Source organism: Thalassophryne amazonica, chromosome 1, assembly GCF_902500255.1.
Source record: "Thalassophryne amazonica chromosome 1, fThaAma1.1, whole genome shotgun sequence".
Taxonomy (NCBI): domain Eukaryota; kingdom Metazoa; phylum Chordata; class Actinopteri; order Batrachoidiformes; family Batrachoididae; genus Thalassophryne; species Thalassophryne amazonica.
The window spans coordinates 27,652,721-27,667,969 of record NC_047103.1 but is presented as its reverse complement, the minus strand read 5'-3'; the positions used below and the strand labels follow the sequence as shown (position 1 = coordinate 27,667,969).

General features: G+C 42.4%; 1 protein-coding gene across 2 annotated transcripts in view; it reads left to right on the top strand.

Moving 5' to 3' along the window:
* Positions 1-15,249, top strand: part of LOC117507760 (cadherin-18) — a 480,214-nt gene that overhangs the window by 430,143 nt on the left and 34,822 nt on the right. The window lies entirely within an intron of this gene.

Genomic DNA, 15,249 nt, shown 5'->3' with positions numbered 1-15,249 from the left:
GTGCTTTCGTGATCGGTACAGCTATGGAGATGTCCGAAAACAAAGTACTTGTGAGTACTCTGGTGTTTCCAACAAGTGACATAGCAACTAGAAGCATCCCAGCGTGCAGTTCAATGGAGTATAGCTGATAACGTTAAGAACGGACGCACAGATTAATTCCAAAGTTTACATAAGTGTGATGTCGTCTTATGATGATTCGTGTTTAAGTGAAAGCTGTTAATTGTGATGCAGTCACAGTAAAAGCTGCAGCTCTGAGAAGGTTTCTGTGCACCTGCCTGGTCATGAGTCAGAAACGCAGCCTGTCAACAACAGTCTCTGCTCCAGGTTCAGTTTTGTGCACGATTAATTATGAGTGTTGTTATCAATAAAAAAAAAAAAAAAATACATCTGCTGCCAGGGGAAAATTGCCTTGGAGACATTCCTTTTTGCAGCGAGCTGAAAGGAGCAATGAGCAGTAGCACAGACACACACACTAAAACAACACACACTCCAGCTCCTCAAAGCAAAAAAAAAAGAAAAGCTTGCCAGAAAACACAAAAGGGGTAAAATTCTGAACATGCCAGACCATGTTATATTGTTTTCCAAATGTAAACTCCACACGAACAAAGAAGCACACACATGCACAATCGCCCATTCCAGCTTCACTTCTCTCACAATCGTGGCACGTTAAATAACATCCATTAATTCCTGGAAATAATGTATTGTCTTTCCAGTGTAACAAATCCATCTCTCTACCAAGGCAGTCTGTTAAAAAACTGTCAAATGTCCACATCCATGTCCATAGCTTCAGTAAACCAGCATCCACACAAACAGCACGTCACCACACTTAAGGCTCCAAAATCCAACACTCTGACAAAGTTAAGAATTTTGTGGGTGAAGTGTGTCATCTCCTGTCTGTAAATCCGAGCCATCACTTTGGAATGGTAGCTCAGAAGCTTCGTTTTCCCTCTGTTTGTCAGCCATCAGGATATTTCTGTTTTGCTAATAAGCACGTCACACACTGAGAAGTGTAGAGAATTGCCTAGTGAAACATTTTCTGGAAATGCACCTGCTAATGCTCAGAGTATGAGGAATAAAATACATCAGAGATCACTAATTATTAGCACATGTGTGCGGAGACACTTACAATCATGAGTACTTTTATGTTGTCTTACTAACTGATTGATAGTAGATTGATAGTAACTGTCTTACTAACTTACCAACTAAAAAACATGAGACATGTCCTTTAAGCTCCTTGCAGTCCTTCAGAAATGTAAGACCTCTTTTGATTAGCTACCATGAAAGTAATATTAACAAAAGTAAAACAAATAGAAAAAGGACAGATATTATGTCTACGCTGGCCAAACAATGATTAGGTTTGCATTCATAATGTTATCATGTTATTTCATACTACCAAAAGTAATAGTAATTTTTGTTATTTTACTCGACAAGGAAATGCCTTACCTTGTGCTGTATAAGCAATGTCAGCAAGTGAAAGTCCAACAATGCATCACGGCAAACTGTATCCATTACATACTGCTTGCCACCAATAGTGGAGAGTGAAGTTAGGATAAACACTTCTTTTAGTCCACGAGCCAGTTGTCAATTTTGAACTAATCAGTACCACTTAGAGGATTAAAGGACACCAACAATCCAGCCTCAGTATACATGACCTACACAAAAACATAGCTGTAGTCAGGTACAGGTCAATAAAGGATTACACAGAGGTCAAAATTTTAAAATGCACCACTCATATTGAAAGAGTATACCACATTATTTGTCTGACCATAAAGATGAAAAAAAAGGTATAGTTTGACTATCCACGACCAAAGGTTATACTATTAAGGGATAAAACAGTAAAAATGGTGGCAAAGGTTAGTTTCAGTTTGTACAGGGGTCAAAAGTTAAAGATGCTCCAGTTATAGTAAGATGTGATGAAAATTCTTGGTTGAGCTAATTGGATTAATAAATGGGATAGTTTTGACCATGTTGAAAGCTTGATCTCCAAAGTAATGGTCAAACAAGATTGATGCCCATTGAATTACAGTATATGACAGATGGCATGTTACCCTGTAACATAACTAAGCATAATAGATGGTGCAAACTATATTTTTTTCAAAATGCTCTCAACTCATTTCAACACATTTTTTTTTTTTTTTTACCGAAATTGGAGCATCTTAAACTTTTGACCCTGTAAGAACTGAAATTGATCTGTTTCCATTGTTGCAGTTTTTACCACATAACATTCAGTTATAGATAGTCCAAACTATACCTTTAAGGAATCTTTATGATCAGACAAATAATGTGGTATACTTTTCAAAATGATTAGAGCATTTTTCAGTTTTGACCACTAATTCTTCATTGACCCCTACTTGGCTATAGCTACCACCCTGGGGTGGCTGTCATGCATTTTGTGCAGGTCATGGTAAACTGAGGCTAGAATGTAAGTGTTGTCTAGTACCCTTAAGTAGTATTGAAATCCTTCTTGGTCCATGTTCTATTTGAGTCCTGTTTGAGTGTTTGAACTACTGACCTTTTTGGTCATATGTATGGGTATGGCAAACTATCCAAAAAATTACATTTTCAAACATTCAAACAATCACTCTTCATAATATTAAAAAATACATTTTCATGTAAGAAAAAGGTGACATTTTAATACCATTGAAAGTAACTTTTATGTGGAACCAATGAGAACCATATGAACTTAGGAATGGTATAATTTTTTTTTGGCATTGTTGAAGTTGGTCTAAGTCTTTACAGTCCTGGTGCTTCCTCTTTCTCTGTATGGTTGTTCGATTTGGAGGCTAACCAGTGCCCTAAGGTGATGATTAGAAGTCTGTGGTACTAGTTCTCTTTGGAGCATCCTTGGGTACCACTGGAATGACTATATGTCAAATGAATGGTTACTCAAGGAGACTAAAATGAGCAGTGTCTCTTACATTGTGAAGGAAAATCAGCAGTGGCATTTTCACCATTTGGTGTGTTTCTCTCACCATCATCCAGCATGCAGGTATTTCAGTGTTTAGTACTTCAGTACATGGAGAAGACCGAGGGGGTGCACATGTTTCTCTGTCTGTGACAGATAGATGGCTATTTTCGAGTGGTGGGGATGAACCAGTTGTCTGTCTGGTTGGTGGCCATCCAGGTCCTCAGGTGGTTCTGCAGTGTCCTGGATGTGGTGAGTCATGGCACTAGTGGATGCTTGCAGTCCTTTCCTGTTCTGTACAAGGTGAATTAACACTGAAGATTTTTCTGTGTAGATGTGCGAACAGAGGAGGTGAACTGCTGCAGAATGGAGGTGGGTTTAAAAGGGTTTGACAAGGGCAGAGGGCGAGAAAGGTGTTAATGTTTACCTTAGGAATACTTATGTTATATATTATTGATTCCAATGAAAACACATGTATTGTTATATTTCTGCTAAGGATATATAAGTTTAGGTTTCACCATGCCAGTAAGTCTGCACTGGGTCACTGCGTTCTTGCTAAAATCTTTCATCTGCATGGGAAGGGTCACTGCATTCTTGCTGAGGTCTTTAATCTGCTCAGAAACACAACCTGTAACTGCTAGCCATCTTCACCCCTTTTTGTTATAACATGAAGGCGTACAGCTGTAGTGGTTCACCAATTGAGTTGACAACTCAAGGTCCTGTTTCTGTGTTTGGTTTGAACTGGTTTTAGCTAGAAGAGGAAGACGAAGACGAAGAAGAGACGAAGAAGAGGAGGAGAACGTTTCCACAAACAATGGGAGAAGAAGAAAACTAAATGGGTGGAAATGAGAGTGGGGACATTGAATGTTGGTAGTATGACTGGTAAAGGGAGAGAGCTGGCTGATATGTTGGAGAGAAGAAAGGTAGACATATTGTGTGTGCAAGAGACCAAGTGGAAGGGAAGTAAGAGCAGGAGCATCGGCGGTGGGTACAAGTTGTTGTACCATGGTGAGGACAGGAAGAGAAATGGTGTTGGGGTCATTTTAAAGGAAGAGTACGTTAAACGTGTGTTGGAGATTGAGTGTCTGACAGGGTGATGAGTGTGAAGTTGGAAATTCAAGGGATGATGATGAATATCATCAGTGCATATGCCCCACAGGTAGGTTGTGAGATGAAGGAGAAAGAAGATTTCTGGAGTGTGTTAGATGAGGTGGTGGAGAGTGTGCCCAAGCATGAAAGAGTGGTGATAGGAGCAGACTTCAATGGGCATGTTGGTGAAGGGAACAGAGGTGATGAGGAAGTAATGGGTAGATATGGTATCAAGGATAGGAATGGGGAAGGACAGATGGTAGTTGATTTTGCAAAAAGGATGGAAATGGCTGTGTTGAATACCTATTTTAAGAAAAGGGAGGAGCACAGGGTAACCTATAAGAGTGGATGAAGGTGCACACAGGTGGACTACATTCTTTATAGGAGATGCAAGCTAAAAGAAATCAGAGACTGTAAGGTGGTGGCAGGAGAGAGTGTCATTAAACAGCATAGGATGGTTGTTTGTAGGATGACTTTAGAGGTAAAGAAGAAGAGAGTGAGAGCTCAACAAAGGATCAGATGGTGGAAGCTGAAGGAGGAAGACTGTTGTGTGAAATTTAGCGAGCAGGTGAGAGAAGCACTGGTTGGAGGGGAAACAATTTCGGACAACTGGAAAAGTACTGCAGATGTGGTGAGGGAGACAGCTATGACAGTACTGGGTATGACATTTGGACAGTGGAAGGAAGACAAGGAGACTTGGTGGTGGAATGAAGAGGTCCAGGAAAGCATAAGGAGAAAGAGGTTGGCGAAAAAGTTTTGCGATAGTCGGAGAGATGAAGAAAGTAGACAGGAGTACAAGGAGATGCGGTGTAAAGCGAAAAGAGAAGTGGCAAAAGCGAAGGAAAAGGCATATTGCGAGCTGTACAAGAAGCTGAATAGTAAGGAAGGAGAAAAGGACTTGTAGCAATTGGCCAGACAAAGAGACAGAGCTGGAAAGGATGTGCAGGAGGTTAGGCTGGTAAAAGATGCACATGGTAATGTGCTGACAAGTGAGGAGTGTGTGCTGAGAAGGTGGAGGGAATATTTTGAAGAGCTGATGAATAAAGAAAATGATTGAGAGAAAAGGCTGGATGATGTGGTGAGAGTAAATCAGGAAGTACAAGAGATTAGTATCCTTACTAATCTCTTGTACTTCCTGAGCTGGGCTGCTATGAAGAGGATGAAGAGTGGAAAGGCAGTTGGTCTAGATGACATTCCAGTGGAGGCATGGAAATGTCTAGGAGAGATGGCGGTAGAGTTTCTAACCAGATTGTTTAATACATTCTTGGAAAGTGAGAGAATGCCTGAGGAGTGGAGACGAAGTGTGCTGGTTCCTATTTTCAACAACAAGGTTGATGTGCAGAGCTGCAGTAACTACAGAGGCATAAAGTTGTTCAGCCACAGCATGAAGTTATGGGAAAGAGTAGTAGAAGTTAGGCTTAGAAAACAGGTGAAGATCTGTGAGCAGCAATATGGTTTCATGCTGAGAAAGAGCACTACAGATGCAATGTTTGCTCTGAGAATACTCTTGGAGAAGTACAGAGAAGGCCAGAAAGAGTTACATTGTGTGTTTGTGGACTTAGAAAAAGCTTATGATAGGGTGCCAAGAGAAGAGCTGTGGTATTGTATGAGGAAATCTGGAGTGGCAGAGAAGTATGTTAGGGTAGTGCAGGACATGTAAATGAATAGTGTGACAGCGGTGAGATGCGCAGTCGGAATGACAGACTCATTCAAGGTGGAGATAGGTTTACACCAAGGATCAGCTCTGACTCCTTTCTTGTTTGCAGTAGTGATGGACAGGTTGACAGATGAGATCAGACAGGAGTCCCCATGGACTATGATGTTTGCAGATGACATTGTGATCTGTAGTGAGAGTAGAGAGCAAGTTGAGTCTAGTCTGGAGAGGTGGAGATATGCTTTGGAGAGAAGGGGAATGAAAGTCAGTAGAAACAAGACTGAGTGCATGTGTGTGAATGGGAGGGAGCTCAGTGGAATAGTGCAGTAGAAGTGGTGAAAGTAGATGAGTTTAAATATTTGGGGTCAACTGTTCAAAGTAATGGAAAGTGTGGTAGAGAGGTGAAGAAGAGAGTGCAGGCAGGGTGGAGTGGGTGGAGAAAGGTGGCAGGAGTGATCTGTGACCGAAGAATATCAGCAAGAGTGAAGGGGAAAGTTTACAAGACAATAGTGAGACCTGCTATGTTGTACGGCTTAGAGACGGTAGCATTAACAAAAAGACAGTAGGCAGAGCTGGAGGTGGCAGAGCTGAAGATGTTGAGACTCTCTTTGGGAGTGACAAGAATGGACAAGATTAGGAATGAACATATCAGACGGACAGCTCAGGTGGGACGGTTTGGAGACAAAGTCAGAGAGGCGAGATTGAGATGGTTTGGACATGTGCAGAGGAGGGACCAAGGGTATATATGGAGAAGGATGCTGAGGATGGAGCCACCAGGCAGGAGGAGAAGAGTGACATGTGCAGAGGAGGGACCAAGGGTATATATGGAGAAGGATGCTGAGGATGGAGCCACCAGGCAGGAGGAGAAGAGTGAGGCCAAAGAGGAGGTTTATGGATGTGCTGAAGGAGGACATGCAGGTGGTTGGTTTGACAGAGGAAGATACAGAGGACAGGGTGAGATGGAAACGATTGATCTGCTGTGGCGACCCCTAACAGGAACAGCCGAAAAACAAAGAAAAAGCCTGCCATAAGCCTTTTTCTGAAAACATGCTGTTCACATGATATGGGTGGACCAACCCTCCGTTGCTGGGAAGCTAATAGGAACCGGTTGCGAGAACAGGTCCACCCATTGTACTGGGGAGAAGACACTATAAAACATCACTGTATCATTGTTTGAGGTTCCTTTCTAGTTCCTGTGCGAGCTATGTTCATTAAGAACCCAGATCTGTTTGACTTCACATCATATTTCAGTCAGTTTTATTTCTCTGTATTTGCCGAGTTTTTAATGAGAACAGCACCACATAACAGTCAGGTCTTGACAAAGTGATGATTGGTTATGTGCAGACAGGGAATTTTGAATTTAGATGGTCCAAGTGAAAGAGGGGTGGCATGAAAGGGAGAAAGTGTTCAGAAAACAAGAATCAACTAGAAAGGTAATGTGAAGAAAATGCTCCAAATTTTGAATGGGTGTCGCACTGTATAATTGCAAAAAATATTTAATGATTTGCGCCATCCCTCTAGATAAATCCACTTTAATCTTGCTGACATTTCCCAAAATCAATACTTAAAATGTATTTTAGTAAATTTACAAAATAAAATCAGTGAAGTACATAAAATCTGCCAAATACCTATAACTATTTTAATAGATATCTTTACTCATAGTATTTATGAAGTACCAGTTGATAATTAAAATATAGTTTAGAACCACAGCAAATACATTTGATGATAATCTGTTGAATCATTAGTCTTTCTTTGGAGCAGTATTAGGAAAATACTGAGAATCATGTTCCAAGGTTCTTCTAAATTATATATATATATATATATATATATATATATATATATATATATGAGGTCTGTTAGAAAACTATCTGACCTTTTTATTTTTTTCAAAAACTATATGGATTTGAATCATGTGCGCTTGCTTCAGCCAAGCTTGAACTTTTGTGCGCATGCATGAGTTTTTTCACACCTGTCGGTTGCGTCATTTGCCTGTGGGCAGGCTTTGAGTGAGCACTGGTCCACCCCCCTCGTCGGATTTTCATTGTCAGGGAAATGGCTGAGCGATTGGAGCAGCACTGAATCAAATTTTTCCAGAAACTGTGAGAGACAGCCAGGTGGAAACCATTCGGAAGATTCAGATGGCTTTCGGTGAGGATATTCTGGGCATCACACAGATTAAGGAGCATTACAACCGGATTAAAGACAGCCCACAGTGGCACAGGGTGCGCCACGCTCCGAGTGGCCATCGACAGGCTGAAACGACCAGATCATTTCCAAAGTGAAGGCTGTGTTGATCCGGAACGTCGTCTGACTACCAGAGAAATTGCAGAAGAGGTGTACATCAGCACTTTTGCGGCACATTCCACTGTTACAGGAGATTTTGTAATGAAAGACATGCGGAGGAATTCGCGCGCGGGACGGAGCCGCAATGGCACACAACAAAAAGCACGTCTGTGTTGGAAACCATTCGGAAGATTCAGATGGCTTTCGGTGGCTTTTCAGTCGAGTGAGTATCTGAGAAATTGTGTAACAGCTGGGCATGTCACAACTTGTCCTGTGAGACTTCCAACACGGACGTGCTTTTTGTTGCCACTTTTTCTTGACTGTAGTTACGTTACAGTCTTGTATAATATTTTGTAAAATAATTGGCTTTGCACTTGGCATTAAGTGTGATGTCAAGCCACCAACATCGCACCTAGCACTTAGCATGAACTGAGTGCCTGTATGTAATATGCTTAAAAACAGCACCCTTGTTGCTGAGGACCTGAGCAAGAACAGCTTAGTCAACTTACCGAAGCCTGATATTCCTGTACAGACCGAGCAAGCGAAGTTAATAATCTGTTTATTATATGGCTACTACATATATAAACATGCAAACTTACAGTGTCATCCGAATATGAAAGCTGCTGACTGTTTTTTACTCATCGTCAGACCCGTTCGCTTTCATCACCTCCATGAAGAACTTGCTTAAACTATCATCAGGTTAGCTGGTAAGCTTTCAACCTGTGTGTTTATGTCCGGCTTGTTTTGTGTAATTGTGTTTTTAGTATCATATACAGTGGTCCCTTGTTTATCGCGGGAGTTACATTCTAAAAATAACCCGCGATAGGCGAAATCCGCGAAGTAGTCAGCGTTATTTTTTACAATTATTATAGATGTTTTAAGGCTGTAAGACCCTTCACTACACACTTTATACACTTTTCTCAAACAGGCATTAACATTTTCTCACTTTTCTCTCATGTGTAAACACTCAAAGTTCAAACCTTAGTAGAAAAAAAGAACGTTTTCCTATAAATAATTATGATGGCTTTTAGAACTAACAAATTTAATTTTAACCATCAACCTACGAGGTTGGACACGTAAGAAATTATTAATAGTGACTCACCACTATTTCACAGTTCCTCTGACCGCGCCTCTTTGTCGTGGCGCCGCTTCGCTGTCCGGATTGGCTGATTACTCGGGTGGTATGAAAAATATTACCCGTCTGCAAAAAGGGTGTATTGCTATTTATTATTTAGTGTTTTATCCAATCATATTGGCATATCATTTATAGGTATATGATAAGGGAAAATATCAGACCGGAAATTAACCAATCGGAGCACGCATAGCGTCACAGCCATGTAATAACAATGTGTATCAGGCTAATATTAGCATGGAAATTCTCCAGAGTGGCATAATGCAATGCTAACTGGAATCACATAACATGATGGTAACAGGCTAACGTTAGTATGAACTGATTGCTACTATTGTGATTGACTGCTTTTATATAGTTTAAAAGTACTTTATTCCAATCTTCAGGTTATTTTACATGTTTCCTAAAAAAGTACAATCTTATAATTTGTAGTTTTTGAGTTTTTTTTTTTTGCCAAACAGATAAAGTAAGACAACAGAATTATGGTGTAGCTCTCAGTGCTAATAATTCCCCTGGTGTGCATATGGGGCCAAGAACATGAGTCAGCACAGGAGTGCTTCATGTTTTGACAGACAGACAGGAGCCAAATCAGAAAATCAGATTAGACTAAAATCAGATTTGAAACTCTGCTGAACTCCTACAGTCTGACGATTCAACCGAGCTTCTCACTTTCCACGAGTCCCTGCCCGGCATACATTTGACATGCTGCGACTACAAGGGTACAAGGGTGGCAACAGCAAGCAAACACAGATAACACTCGATTTGATTATATGTGTGACAGATGTGTTCCGCACCTTGAATACAAAACACCGCAGCTCAGATAAACTTTGCTATTTCTCGCTTGCCAGCACTCTGCAGCACCGAGAAAACCTTAGTATCAGTATGCATGTGTTGTTACTATAGCAACCAGCCATGTAATGGCACAGAGTGATTATATATAATCCTGGCAGAGCAATCTTGTCATTTAGAGTTTTCAATGGAAAGTCAGCCTTAAAGATCATATTTAAACACTGTGTTTGGAAAAATGTCTCGATTGTGGCTCATCATTATTCTGAATTTGTCCCTGCCCTGCTTGCATCATTTCACGTTTTCACCGTATCCACACATGATGCACATTCTATGTCAAAGATCAAATGGAAATCAGGGGATTACAAACTTATCATCGGCGCTCTGTGAAAGCTGGACTGTGAAAAACAGGACTGTTTGATTCTTTGGGAACAAACCGCCAATAAGACTTGATTAGACAACGCTGTATAATAACATGGTTTCAGTGTTGCTCCTCTTGCGCCCTCTCATCAGTGATTGTCTGCGGACATTAGTGCGTGAAGGTCATGCATATTCATGCTGGATGTCTGTCTACTCCATGCCAAAGCCTCTGGCAGAGAATAACAAAGGCCCATTGCCACTGTTTGGAGACTGAGTGAGAGCTGGAATCATTAATAATGAGTGTGTGGCAGCTACTGGTTAGCACAGAGGGCAAAAAGCAAGTGATAACATCGAGAGTTGTTTTTGGAATCTAAAGATAGTTGAATTTTATCCATATCCATTCCAGGTACAAATAAATGTTTTCATTTATTGTTGAGGTATTGGATTGATATGAGGTTGGCAACCCACAATGAAAAATCTTTGAGGCTCAACATTAACCATAATCAAAACGGTCATCCGTGGGGAGCTCGGAGTAGAGCCACTGCTCCTTCGCGTTGAAAGGAGCCAGCTGAGGTGGTTCGGGCAGCTGGTAAGGATGTCCACTGGGTGCCTCCCTAGGGAGGTGTTCCAGGCACATCCATCTGGGAGGAGACCCCGGGGAAGACCGAGGACTAGGTGGAGAGATTATATCTCCACACTGGCCTTGGAGCACCTCAGGATCCCAAAGTCAGAGGTGGTCAATCTGGCCTGGGAAAGGGAAGTCTGGGGTCCCCTACTGGAGCTGTTGCCCCCGTGACCCAATCACGGCTAAGGGGTTGAAAATGAGTGTGAGTGAATCAAAAACAGTGGTTTGGCTTGTGATGTGCACAATGTGAAATCTCCAAACTGCATATACGAAAACTCTACCCAGAATGAATTGTGTCGTCAACATTACTATTTTTTTTAAGCCATTCAAAGCACTTCAGGAAGTAGTGACAATTTTCGCTTAGCAGTGCCTGGTTAATGTGCTTTATGATGTTTTTTTTTTTTTTTTTTGGTGGTTGTTTACCATCACTTTCACATTTGTTATGTCTCAAGCCATTGTCATGACCAAGAGTGAACATTTCAGGAATACAGTGCTGCAGTGGAAAACTATGCTGGGAGCTCGTGAGTCTCAGATGCATAGGTTTATCAGATTTTGGAGAAGTGTGACCACAATGAGTTGTAGAGAAAGACATGTCAGGTGATGATGGTGGGCGGCTCAATCCATGATCTCAACAGGAAAGCTGGACACGGGACTTGAAATGGCGAAAAGCCGTTAGTGTCAGTGATGTCACCTGACCATTGACTGTGGACGGACAAATAAAAGAATGAATCAACACAAACATGATGATGTCTGTCCAATGTTTACCGACCATCATGTGGAACTCGTAGGACTTGGAAATATGTAAGTGGACAATGACTTTGTGAATTTGAATTGAATTGAATTTGAATTGAATTTATTAGGCACCAATGCTTACAAAAACAACACTCATTTACAGACCACAAAATCAATCCATATACGAGGTCTGTCCGTAAAGTATAGGTCCTTTTTATTTTTTTCAAAAACTATATGGATTTCATTCATATGTTTTTACGTCAGACATGCTTGAATCCTCGTGCGCATGCGTGAGTTTTTCCACGCCTGTCGGTGACGTCATTCGCCTGTGAGCACTCCTTGTGGGAGGAGTCGTCCAGCCCCTCATCGGAATTCCTTTGTCTGAGAAGTTGCTGAGAGACTGGCGCTTTGTTTGATCAAAATTTTTTCTAAACCTGTGAGACACATCGAATTGGACATGGTTCGAAAAATTAAGCTGGTCTTCAGTGAAAATTTTAACAGCTGATGAGAGATTTTGAGGTGATTCTGTCGCTTTAAGGACTTCCCATGGTGCGAGACATCGCGCAGCGCTCTCAGGAGCGTCATCAGCCTGTTTCAAGCTTAAAACCTCCACATTTCAGGCTCTGTTGATCCAGGACGTCGTGAGAGAACAGAGAAGTTTCAGAAGTAGTCGGTTTCAGCATTTTATCCGGATATTCCACTGTTAAAGGAGATTTTTTTAATGAAAGACGTGCGGGCGGATTGCAGCGTCGGCTCGCAGCCGCCGCGACGCTCCGCCACAGGAAAAACACCTCTGTTGGAAGCCTTAAGGACAAGTTGGAACATCTCCAGCTGATAAACAATTTCTCATGTACTCACTCCACTGAAAGCCATCAAAAGCCAACTGGATTTTAACAAATTGTTATCAACACGGAGGTGTTTTTCCTGTGCCGCCGTGCCGCGTCGGCTGCGTCCCGATGCGCGGACCCGTCCGCACGTCTTTCATTAAAAAAATCTCCTTTAACAGTGGAATTGTTATGTGTGGGCCGCTGAAGAGGAGGTACTGCTGGCCCACCACCACCAGAGGGCGTCGCCACCTGGTGAGAGCAGCCAAGGTGACAGCTGTCACCCATTATGGGACACAGCTGTTTCAACTCAGCACCAGGGTATATCAGGAGGACGGCGTCTCCACCTCAGTGCCGAGATATCGTCTACGACTGAGGTAGTAATCTCCGCATGCACATTTAGTGTAAACTGACTAATCATTTGTAAAGCCTTTTCAGGAGTGTTGACTACTAGGAGCTTATTGCTTGGATAAGTACTCACCTTCCTGTTGTACATTGACAAGAGGTGGAGGCGGCTTCTCCCCTCTCCATTATCGGGTGCTCGCATCCCACCTGTGTGTGTGCTCTCTCCTGCCAGCAGTACCGGATCCGACGAGCGGAGGCAGTGGCCACCTGGGAATTCGGGACTTGGCGGTTCCAGCATCTCCAGGGTTCGGTGGCAGAGGAGATCTGGGTGGTTCCGGTTCTACTGAGACGGGCGTCTCCTACCTTCGAGCCTGCCCACACGACACCAGCGGATTCGGCCCCAAATTGTGATTGTTGTAATTATTGTGCTTGTTTCACAATAGTAAAACTTGTTATTTATCTTCCTCCATTGTCCGTTCATTGCGCCCCTGTTGTGGGTCCGTGTTCCTACACTTCCACAACAGGAATATCCGGATAAAATGCTGAAACTGACTTCTTCTGAAACTTCTCTGTTCTCTCACGACGTCCTGGATCAATAGAGCCTGAAATGTGGAGGTTTTAAGCTTGAAACAGGCTGATGACGCTGCCTGAGAGCGCTGAGCGACATCTCGCACCGTGAAAAGTCCTTAAAGCGACAGAATCACCTCAAAATCTCTCATCAGCTGTTAAAATGTTCACTGAAAACCAGCTTAATTTTTCAAACCACCTTCGATGTGTCTCACAGGTTTAGAAAAAATTTTGATCAAACAAAGCGCCAGTGTCTCAGCAACTTCTCAGACAAAGGAATTCCGACGAGGGGCTGGACGACTCCTCCCACAAGGAGTGCTCACACGCGAATGACGTCACCGACAGGCATGGAAAAACTCACGCATGCGCACGAGGGTGCAAGCATGTCTGACGTAAAAACATATGAATGAAATCCATATAGTTTTTGAAAAAAATAAAAAGGACCTATACTTTACGGACAGCCCTCGTATATATATATATATATATATATATATATATATATATATATATATATATATATATATATATATATTCTGAACACTCTTAAACATGTAAACATTTCATGCACTTTTTAAAGTAGACCTGCATTGAAATAAATGTGGTCAGATCTCAGAAAGAAATAGCTGATATGTACGAGGTCTGTCCATAAAGTATCGTACCTTTTTATTTTTTTTTAAACTATATGGATTTGATTCATATAGTTTCATCCATGGTCTATTATTATTGGCCTCTACTGGTGGTTGGCTCTCACTGCGGTATTGTATCACTTCCTGTTCCGGAGCACAGCGGTGTTTTTCTGTATCTGTTAGCTGATTAATCTGCGCAGTTAGATTGATCTAGTTATCTAGATTACGATTTGTTTCCCAGTGTAATCTTTACGTGCCTTAACTAAAGCACTCCTTCTGCTGAATCACCTCTAAATTATTTACACATTATTCACTTTGCGTGTTTTTAGGAATCCGCTAGCTTAGCGTAGCTACTAGCTCTTAGCCGGTTTAGCATGGCGGCTTCTCCTGTCTCTCCCGCACTTTTGTGCTCTGGGTGTGAAATGTTTAGTTATTCCTCGGCCTCCTTTAGCAGTAACGGTACTTGTAATAAGTGTAGCTTATTCATAGCTTTGGAGGCCAGGCTGGGCGAATTGGAGACTCGGCTCCACACCGTGGAAAATTCTACAGCTAGCCAGGCCCCTGTAGTCGGTGCGGACCAAGGTAGCTTAGCCGCCGTTAGTTACCCCCTGGCAGATCCTGAGCAGCCGGGAAAGCAGGCCGACTGGGTGACTGTGAGGAGGAAGCGTAGTTCTAAACAGAAGCCCCGTGTACACCGCCAACCCGTTCACAATTCTAACCGTTTTTCCCCACTCAACGACACACCCGCCGAGGATCAAACTCTGGTTATTGGTGACTCTGTTTTGAGAAATGTGAAGTTAGCGACACCAGCAACCATAGTCAATTGTCTTCCGGGGGCCAGAGCAGGTGACATTGAAGGAAATTTGAAACTGCTGGCTAAGGCTAAGCATAAATTTGGTAAGATTGTAATTCACGTCGGCAGTAATGACACCCGGTTACGCCAATCAGAGGTCACTAAAATTAACATTAAATCGGTGTGTAACTTTGCAAAAGCAATGTCGGACTCTGTAGTTTTCTCTGGGCCCCTCCCCAATCAGACCGGGAGTGACATGTTTAGCCGCATGTTCTCCTTGAATTGCTGGCTGTCCGAGTGGCGTCCAAAAAATGAGGTGGGCTTCATAGATAATTGGCAAAGCTTCTGGGGAAAACCTGGTCTTGTTAGGAGAGACGGCATCCATCCCACTTTGGATGGAGCAGCTCTCATTTCTAGAAATCTGGCCAATTTTCTTAAATCCTCCAAACCGTGACTATCCAGGGTTGGGACCAGGAAGCAGAGTTGTAGTCTTACACACCTCTCTGCAGCTTCTCTCCCCCTGCCATCCCC